The sequence below is a fragment of the Giraffa tippelskirchi genome, chromosome 13 (assembly GCF_054371585.1).
Source record: "Giraffa tippelskirchi isolate mGirTip1 chromosome 13, T2T-mGirTip1v1.2.pri, whole genome shotgun sequence".
Lineage (NCBI taxonomy): Eukaryota > Metazoa > Chordata > Mammalia > Artiodactyla > Giraffidae > Giraffa > Giraffa tippelskirchi.
The window spans coordinates 47,520,284-47,528,310 of NC_137287.1; positions in this window are offsets into that span (position 1 = coordinate 47,520,284).

The following is an 8,027-nucleotide window of genomic DNA, read 5'->3' on the forward strand; positions in this document are numbered from 1 at the left end:
CCTGAAAAGAAGGCCTTGGGAATGGAGAATCACAGAGGACAACAGCAGTGGGGGGTGAGTGGATGAGACAGGGCCCTGGGGGACCTCTTGAGCCCCTGGCAGCTGGATCCACCATCTCCGCCCTTAGGTTTACTTTCTGCTTAAACTAGTTAAAGGGTGTTTTCTCTTACAACTAAAAAAATTCATGCAGAAACTCATCTGCAAGATGACTAACACTTGTACAAAGACATGTACACGGTTATTGTAGCATTTTCTACCACAGAGGAAAAATTATCAGCACCTTAATCACTCATCAATAAAAGAAATGTTTAAATAATTATAGTATATCCAAAATATATCCTGGAATATAGAGGTATCATATCATTTAAAAAAAAAAAAAGCAAGTCACAGTACAATACGTATGTGATTTCAATCGTGTGAAATGGCCTATGTAGGTATGTGGCAGGAATTGGTAATGAAGGAGGCTTTAACATTTTATTCTTTTTTTCCCCTTTATCATTTCAAATGTTGATAAAAAGAAAGAAAGGGAAATCCAAACACGAATAATAGCATATTCAAAGGCAAGTCAGTGCTGAAAGAGAACACTAAAATGTCTCAGGTTAGATTCCTTTAAAGCCAACTGTGAGCAAAGGTAGGGAAGTTTTGTAGAAAAAGAAAAACAATGCATCATCTTTTTAAAATTAAAACAGAAAGATACTCAAAGTTATGATTTGCACACAAGACTAGTTATGACTAGTATGTTAACATGTAAAATAGATTACCAGTGGGAATTTGCTGTATGACTCAGGGAACTCAAACTAGGGCTCTGTGGCCCTTCTTCCAGACCCCCAAGCTCACACATAAGGGACCTGTGAGAATTCCCCAGCCGCCCTTGCCCCTTCTTCCCCAGAGTCTTAACAGCATCCCACAGTTGTCCCTGGGTCTTCAGTTGTTCATTCTCAGCTTCCTCATCCCTGCTCTGTGAGCCGGCTCTTCACAAAGCTCTCTGCCACTCAGCCCTTTGAGCGATTCCTGCAGGAACCCTAGTTTCTACAGAAAACAAAAGATTGTTTCTGAGGTTGCTTGGTTAGATTTCATGATCAATCGGATATGTGCCTGAGAGGCTGGGAGAAGGAAAAAAATGAAGACTCCCAGGCTCCAGTCTGCAGTACATAGTCGGTGGTGTCAGAAATGAAGCCAAAGAGTTGCCTAGGAACCGTCAAGCGGAGAAGCAGCAGAGGAAAGTGTGGGCGGGGCCACACACAGGTGAGTTAGCATCGAGGCTCTGTTGACTTGGGTCTCCAAGTGGAGAAGCTGCCATTGGAATTCAGGCATTGGAGTCAGAGCTAAAGAATGGAATTGAGGTTGGAGACTGATTCGGAAGAATGAAAAGCCATTTTAAAATAAAACCTCAGGCAAAATTTGCCACTTACACCTCCACCCTTTTTTCTCTGCTTCTGTTTCTCTCTCAGCCCCACCCGGAACCTCCAGATTCCCCACCTCTCCACCCAAGTTTACCCTTCTATTTTCAAGCCCCCCCCACCTTTTTCATCACCAAAGGTTTTCTAGTTTCCAATCCCTCAGAGGCTGGAGTGTTTTCCAAAATGGCAATGAACTCCTGTGACAAATTATCTCCTCCTCATGTAAAAATGAACTCACACATGATTGTTTCAAGGGAAGATTTGTACATTTCAAAGGACAACGGCTGGACTACCAATTGGATAATGCTTGAAATCCTCGTTTCTCAAAACAAGATCTTCCTGCTCTGGAGGAGAGAAGACAGTATTCCTGGGAGTGTTCAGGGCTGCAGGATGAATGTGGCCCATCTTCCTGGAACATCAGCTTTACTCAGAGATTTAAGGGTAGGTGACCATTTTAAGTTAAATAAAACATGAACAAGTTATGGAAGGGATGAAAATTCCTAGCAATTTTTAGGATAAAACATAAGCCTCCAAAGCATTCCCCACCAAAAGGTTCACATTGAATTTGACTTGCTCGTGGGGGTCATAGTGGTAAAGTTGGGCTAAGTCAGTGCTTCTCTGAGGACTGTGCCAAAGATGGAAATTTCTGGACATCAGAGGACAAATATTTCAGAACCAGTCAGACTTACGATACCACCATAAATCATGCCTCATTGGCCCACCCAGACATCATATACCACACGCCTGTGCCTGAAATGACTGTTCCTTGTTTAGCTGTCTTTCCTGGCTTTGGAACTTGGTGCATAAAATGCCTTTCAGTTGACGTAAATGCATCCACTACAAGCCTTCTTTAGGTTTTTCTATCATACACTGGTTTAAGTGTAATACATTTGCTTTCTTTCTGAAGAGAACATATCCTGGTTCCAGAAAAATCTTCCAAAGGAGAGGAAAATAAATGCATACACCAACTTCTTGAAACATTTGGAAAAAAAAAAAAAAAAGAAACATTTGGCACCTGCCACAATCACCAATAAATCTAAGCTGGACAGCTTGACATTTCCTCAAACAAGACCCCACCTCTCAAAGAACATTTGTCCCAACATGAAAAACAATAAAAGGCCAGCTGATAGAATGCAAAACATGTTTCCTTGTCTAACTGCAGAAGCAAAAACAAAATAATTGTTTGCTTAGGCAGCAATCTGAACCATTCCATAGTCTGTGAATATCACAGTCCTATTCAAACGGCATCAGCAGTAACCTCCAAAAATCTTCAGATTGGGAGGCTTTATACACTGCCCCAACATTCAACTTTTTGAGACCCACCTGTCCAAAGAAAACTGTACTCTGATCTTCTTAAGCACTGGATATGCCTGAATGCTTTGCCTCCTTTTTCACTTTGTAAAAACAGTTGTCAGTTCCGGCCTTAGAAACAATTCAATTTATAAACAATTTAATGGAGGTTTCCTGTCTCCTCCTTTCCCCTTTAACATGGAGCCTTCCTAGACTGTTTCCAAAGGAGACCTCAGCTCTCTGCTGTCAGCCCCAACTCCCACAGGCCCTCCTCCTCTCGCCACTCAGTGGCTGCCAAGTGCTCCCAAAAGGAGGAGGACAGGATACGGCTGAGACCCTACAGTTTCCTAAACCAAGGAGCTGCCTCATCAAGGGGCAGAAGTTGGGGCCTCAGCAGCCTCTGAGCTCTCTCATTCCAGTTCAGCCACAAGGGGTTCCAGGAGGCTTTTCTGATGGCCTAGGGAGATAACCGTCCTTTGGAACATGGCTTTATAAGAAAAATGCATTCAAAGTTCCAAGGAACTTTTGGAACAGGACGTTTCCACGTGATAGGTCTCCTCTGATGTACATGATACACTGGAGGCTTACACATGGTTTCCATAGACCCACAAGATATTGTGGGAGTTCCCTAGCAATGTCACCAAAAATGAATCAAGAGCCTTTGGGGAAGGGCTTGGCCAACCATCAATTGCTTAAAGCACCACAAAGTAGGAAAAAACAATTCTCCTTTTGAATTTGATTTTTGTCATTTTATAAAGCATCACAAATAGTCATAGTGGGGGAAATTAGAACTCTTTGGGGCTTCCTTCACTTATTGCATGACTTGATATCGTTATTTTGAAATCTCTATGGGGAAACCAAGCTTAAGGCCTTTTGAGCATCTTAAACTAACCTCAATTCTAAATAGAGAAAAAAAATCAGTATCTGTGCAAATATCAGCCTTGGCTTCAGCACGAACTGGCTAACATCTAGATGTCCATTTTCTCACAAGTTGTGTTTGCCCAAGGATTCCTACCAGTTTAACATTTCATGATGCCAATTATTTCTGCCCTGTCTTCATGCACAGTCCTCCAATGGGATCTGCCTGTCCTGGATGAAACTATGCCAAGATTCCTCTTGGTTCAGTCATGAACACAGCTATGCCTTCCGGATCCATGAATTGACATCCCCAGAACCTAATGAAACAGTGGATAACACAGAGGACCCCAGCAGATACCATCCATAAGCCTCGGTTAGACACTACCTGCAAAGCCCCATGACCTTTCATGACCCAGTGTTGAGATTTACAAATTCCAAGTGAGACAGCCATCGAATTTCATCCTCCAGAAACAAACAGTTCTGCCTATTCATTATAATAAAATCAATCTTCATGCTGGCAATACTTTAATTCCTTCTTATTTTATAAAACATATAGCAAGACATCCTAGATTTTGTAAAGGGGAGTGTCAATATCTGTCAGTTGATATGAGGAAAAAATGATTCTTTTTTTGCTGTCTGTTCTTTGTGCTTCCTTCCTCTCCCTCTCTCTCTCTGTCTCTCTCTCTCTCTGTTTCTCTCTCTCTCTCTCTCTCTCTCTCACACACACACACACACACACACACACATACTCACCATCCCTCTATATCTATAACTATGGTTGTTAGTTGCTCAGTCATATCTGACTCTTTGTGACCTTATGGACTGTAGCCCACCAGGCTCCTCTATCCATGGGATTCTCCAGGCAAGAAAACTGGAGTGGCTTGCCATTTCCTTCTCCAAGAGATCTTCTTAACCCGGGGACTGAACTCAGGTCTCCTGCATTGCAGGCAGATTCTTTACTGTCTGAGCCATGAGGGAAGCCTCATCATCCTCTACCGTGTGCCAAAGGTCTCCTTTCAAAAGTCAAAGTATGTTAAACATAAAGCCAAGTCTTGCTTGGCAGGGAGGTTCTGATTCCCAGGAACTTAAGATAAAACCAGTTGCTGCAAGTCAAAAGAGCTTGCCTGAGCTTTGGGATCAGAAAAAAAAAAAAAAACCACCCAGTGGTCAATAAACTATGGTGTGTGAGCCAAATCTGGCTCACACCTGTTTGTGCACACCTGCAAACCAAAAATGGTCTCTACATTTTTATTTATTTTTATTTATTTATTTGTTACATTTTTAAATAATTAAAAAAATTCAAGAATGTGTATGAGTTGGAGACACACAAGAAATTTATGAGATTCAAATTTCAATGTCCATAAATAAAGTTGTATTGGAATATAGGCACACCTACTTCCTCACAGACTGTCAGTGACTGCCCTCACTACAACAGAAGAACTGAGTTGTTGTAACAGAGACGGTATGGCCCACAAAGCTGAAACATTTACTAACTGGCCCTTTACAGAGTAAATTTGCCAATGGATAAGATACATTGACATTTTGTTTCTATCATTTAATATTTATGCAGCAGTAAGTATGTTTCTTGACCTCCATGATGTTGATTTTTTCTTTCTAAATTAAAAGAGCAGGTATCTTACACGGGTCTAAAATGATGATTGGGCTTCCCAGGTGGCTCAGTGGTAAAGAATCAGACTCTCAGTGCAGGAGACACAGGTTCAATCCCTGAGTTGGGAAGATCACCTGGAGAAGGGCATGGCAACCCACTCCAGTATTTTGTCTGGAGGATCCCATAGATAGAGGAGCCTACTGGGCTACAATCCATAGGGGTACAAGAAGTCAGACATGACTGAGCAACTAAATAACAACAAAATGGTGCTTGGAATCACAGATATGGGTTCCTCTGCCATGTCATCTTCCCATGCCTTTCTCTGTGTAGCTGTCAGAGGCATCAGGCCAACAGACATTGGCAAAGTTCTAATTTACAAAGAAAACAGTCCACACTGTATCTTGGTTGCAAGAACCAGAGTTGAGCTTCCAGACCTATTTCAGTAAAAGTTATTTTTGGCCCATACCTGGACTTCTTATTATTTTTCTTTGAGCAGAGGTGAAAGTGGATATTAACAAATTAATTTGTATCTACCACTTTTTCTAATATACTCCTGGGAAACTCTTGACCAAGAGGAAAGTGTGTTTTAGTTGTTAAACTGATAAACCAGATAAAATAAGTCAATAAGTAGTAAAAGTCGGAGGGTCTAGACATCCCACTCTGTGGAAATTGGAATTATTTATTCAATATGCAATTACTGCAAGGCATAACAACTCCCACAGTGCAAGCCCCAATCACAAGGTCCTTTGAGACTTCCCTGCTGTCCTCTGGATCCCTCTGCCTACTTTATTCGAAAAATATTTTACTGCTAACTCAACTCAACAAGGAAAATGGTACTCTGGAAACCAGCTGAGCAGACGATTCCTACCTCAGGAGGAAACCGCTATGTTTAGAAAAATTAGACTACAACTTGGTTAGTTCCCTACCTAACTGGGAGGTGGAGGGTTCTTGTGGAATGAGCTTTGGAAGGAAGCAAGCCTGGCTTCAAGTATCACTGTATTTCCTATGGTTCTGTCGATGTTTCTATGTTCTGTCTGTCGATGTCGATGTCACCTACCTGGCTCTCTGAACCACACTGACCTTATCCGGACAATGAGGAAAGCCACTTTTACCCCACAGGATTAAATAACATGACTTATACAGCCACTTATGAATTTATGAGTAACACTTGACACATAATGCTTGCTTAGTAGTTGTTCATTTTGCTTTCTTTCCCTGATTGCAAGTTCAATCAGGGGTTTAGGACTGCTAGTGCTGAGTGCCTGCCACTGTCAAGAACCTTACTATATGCAAGATCTTGATTACTACTTGCAATAGCCCTATGAGCGTAATATTTCTAGCCTCAGATTTTGAATATTTATGTTGTCAATTTTTCTTGCTCTTTATTAAGAGACTCACATGAAATTTGGGGTTCAAGATTGTTTGATAAATGTACGTTTGCTTTGTAGATATGTTTTTCTTAGAACATCACTCTAAATTGTTAATTTAGAGTTTTTGCTACTTTATGAAATCCCATCTATAGCCGAGCTGGATTAGCATTTTAAAATTAAAAAATCACCCTCCCATAGCCTCAGCTTTTAGATGAAGACATTGACTCTATCATCCTGAAACAATGATGTGAAAATTCTCTATTCTGTTTGAAATGTTGTATAAATTCAAGGACTGCAGGAATTGTCTGTAGCTGGCTGACTTAGCTGGCCAGCTTGGTGACACAAAAATTGCTAATTCTGTCTAGGGTGGCAAGGTAAATGTAGTAGAAATAATGAACTTAATCTTGCCAACATTTTAAAAATATGCTGAAACATAACATTGGAAATATACTGAAAATACACTTCACCATACAATTCAGTGAATTTTCACAAACTGAACACACTTTTGCAACCAACAAACACCCAGACAAGAAACAGAACACGGCCCACCCACACAGGAAGCCTCTGGTCATACTGTTGCCCGGTCACTAATCTTCCAGGGGCAACCACCATCCTGACTTCTAAACAGCACAGATTAGCGGTGCCTGTTTTTAATATGTCATATAACTAAAATCATACAGTGTGTTCTTTTTTGTAACTGGCTTCTTTTGTTCAACATTTATCTCTAATTTTTGGTTTGATTTACCTATAACTGATGGATGTAAATTAAGATTAGATCTCTCATACTCAGTACTGTAGAGCACCCCATTTTAGGAACATGGCAAAATTTATTGATCTGTTGTATTGCTGATAGACATTTGGGTAATTCCAGTTTGAGCATATTTGAACTTTCTACTACATGTTTTTTAGTAACCAGTTTATGCATTTCTGTTGAGTACATAGCAAAAAATAGACTTACTGAACCCTGGAGTGGTTTATATTCAGCATTAGTAAGAAGTCCAAGCATTTTTACAAAGATTATATCAATTTAGACTCCCACTGGCAGCACCTCACATATCTACCAACAGTCAGAATCTTCCATCTTCTTCATTTTCACCATCTGGCGATGCCTCTTCAGATTTTTATCCCCATTCCACATATACAAAATATTCAGCCACAAGAATACAAGACAAAAAGTGAATACAAGGAGTGTGAATTGAGGGAGCATCACAGACTCCATGGAAAAAATGAGGACCATGGACCTCTGGACCATGAGCCAGTGGACAGCATCATCATTATCAAATGGATGTGGACCTCACTTTCATGCTCTGTCATTCAGCTCCATCCTCTGTGGTATGCTTAATTTAAGTTTCTATAAGAGGCCCTGATTTTCCTTCAACTCCATTTTGACTTCTGACTTACATTTTCTTCCCACAACTGCTTATGTCTCCCAGGATAGCTTTCATGAAACTTTGGATACCGGCAAAGAAGAGACAGGAGAGCTAGAAGTCTGTGCTCCAG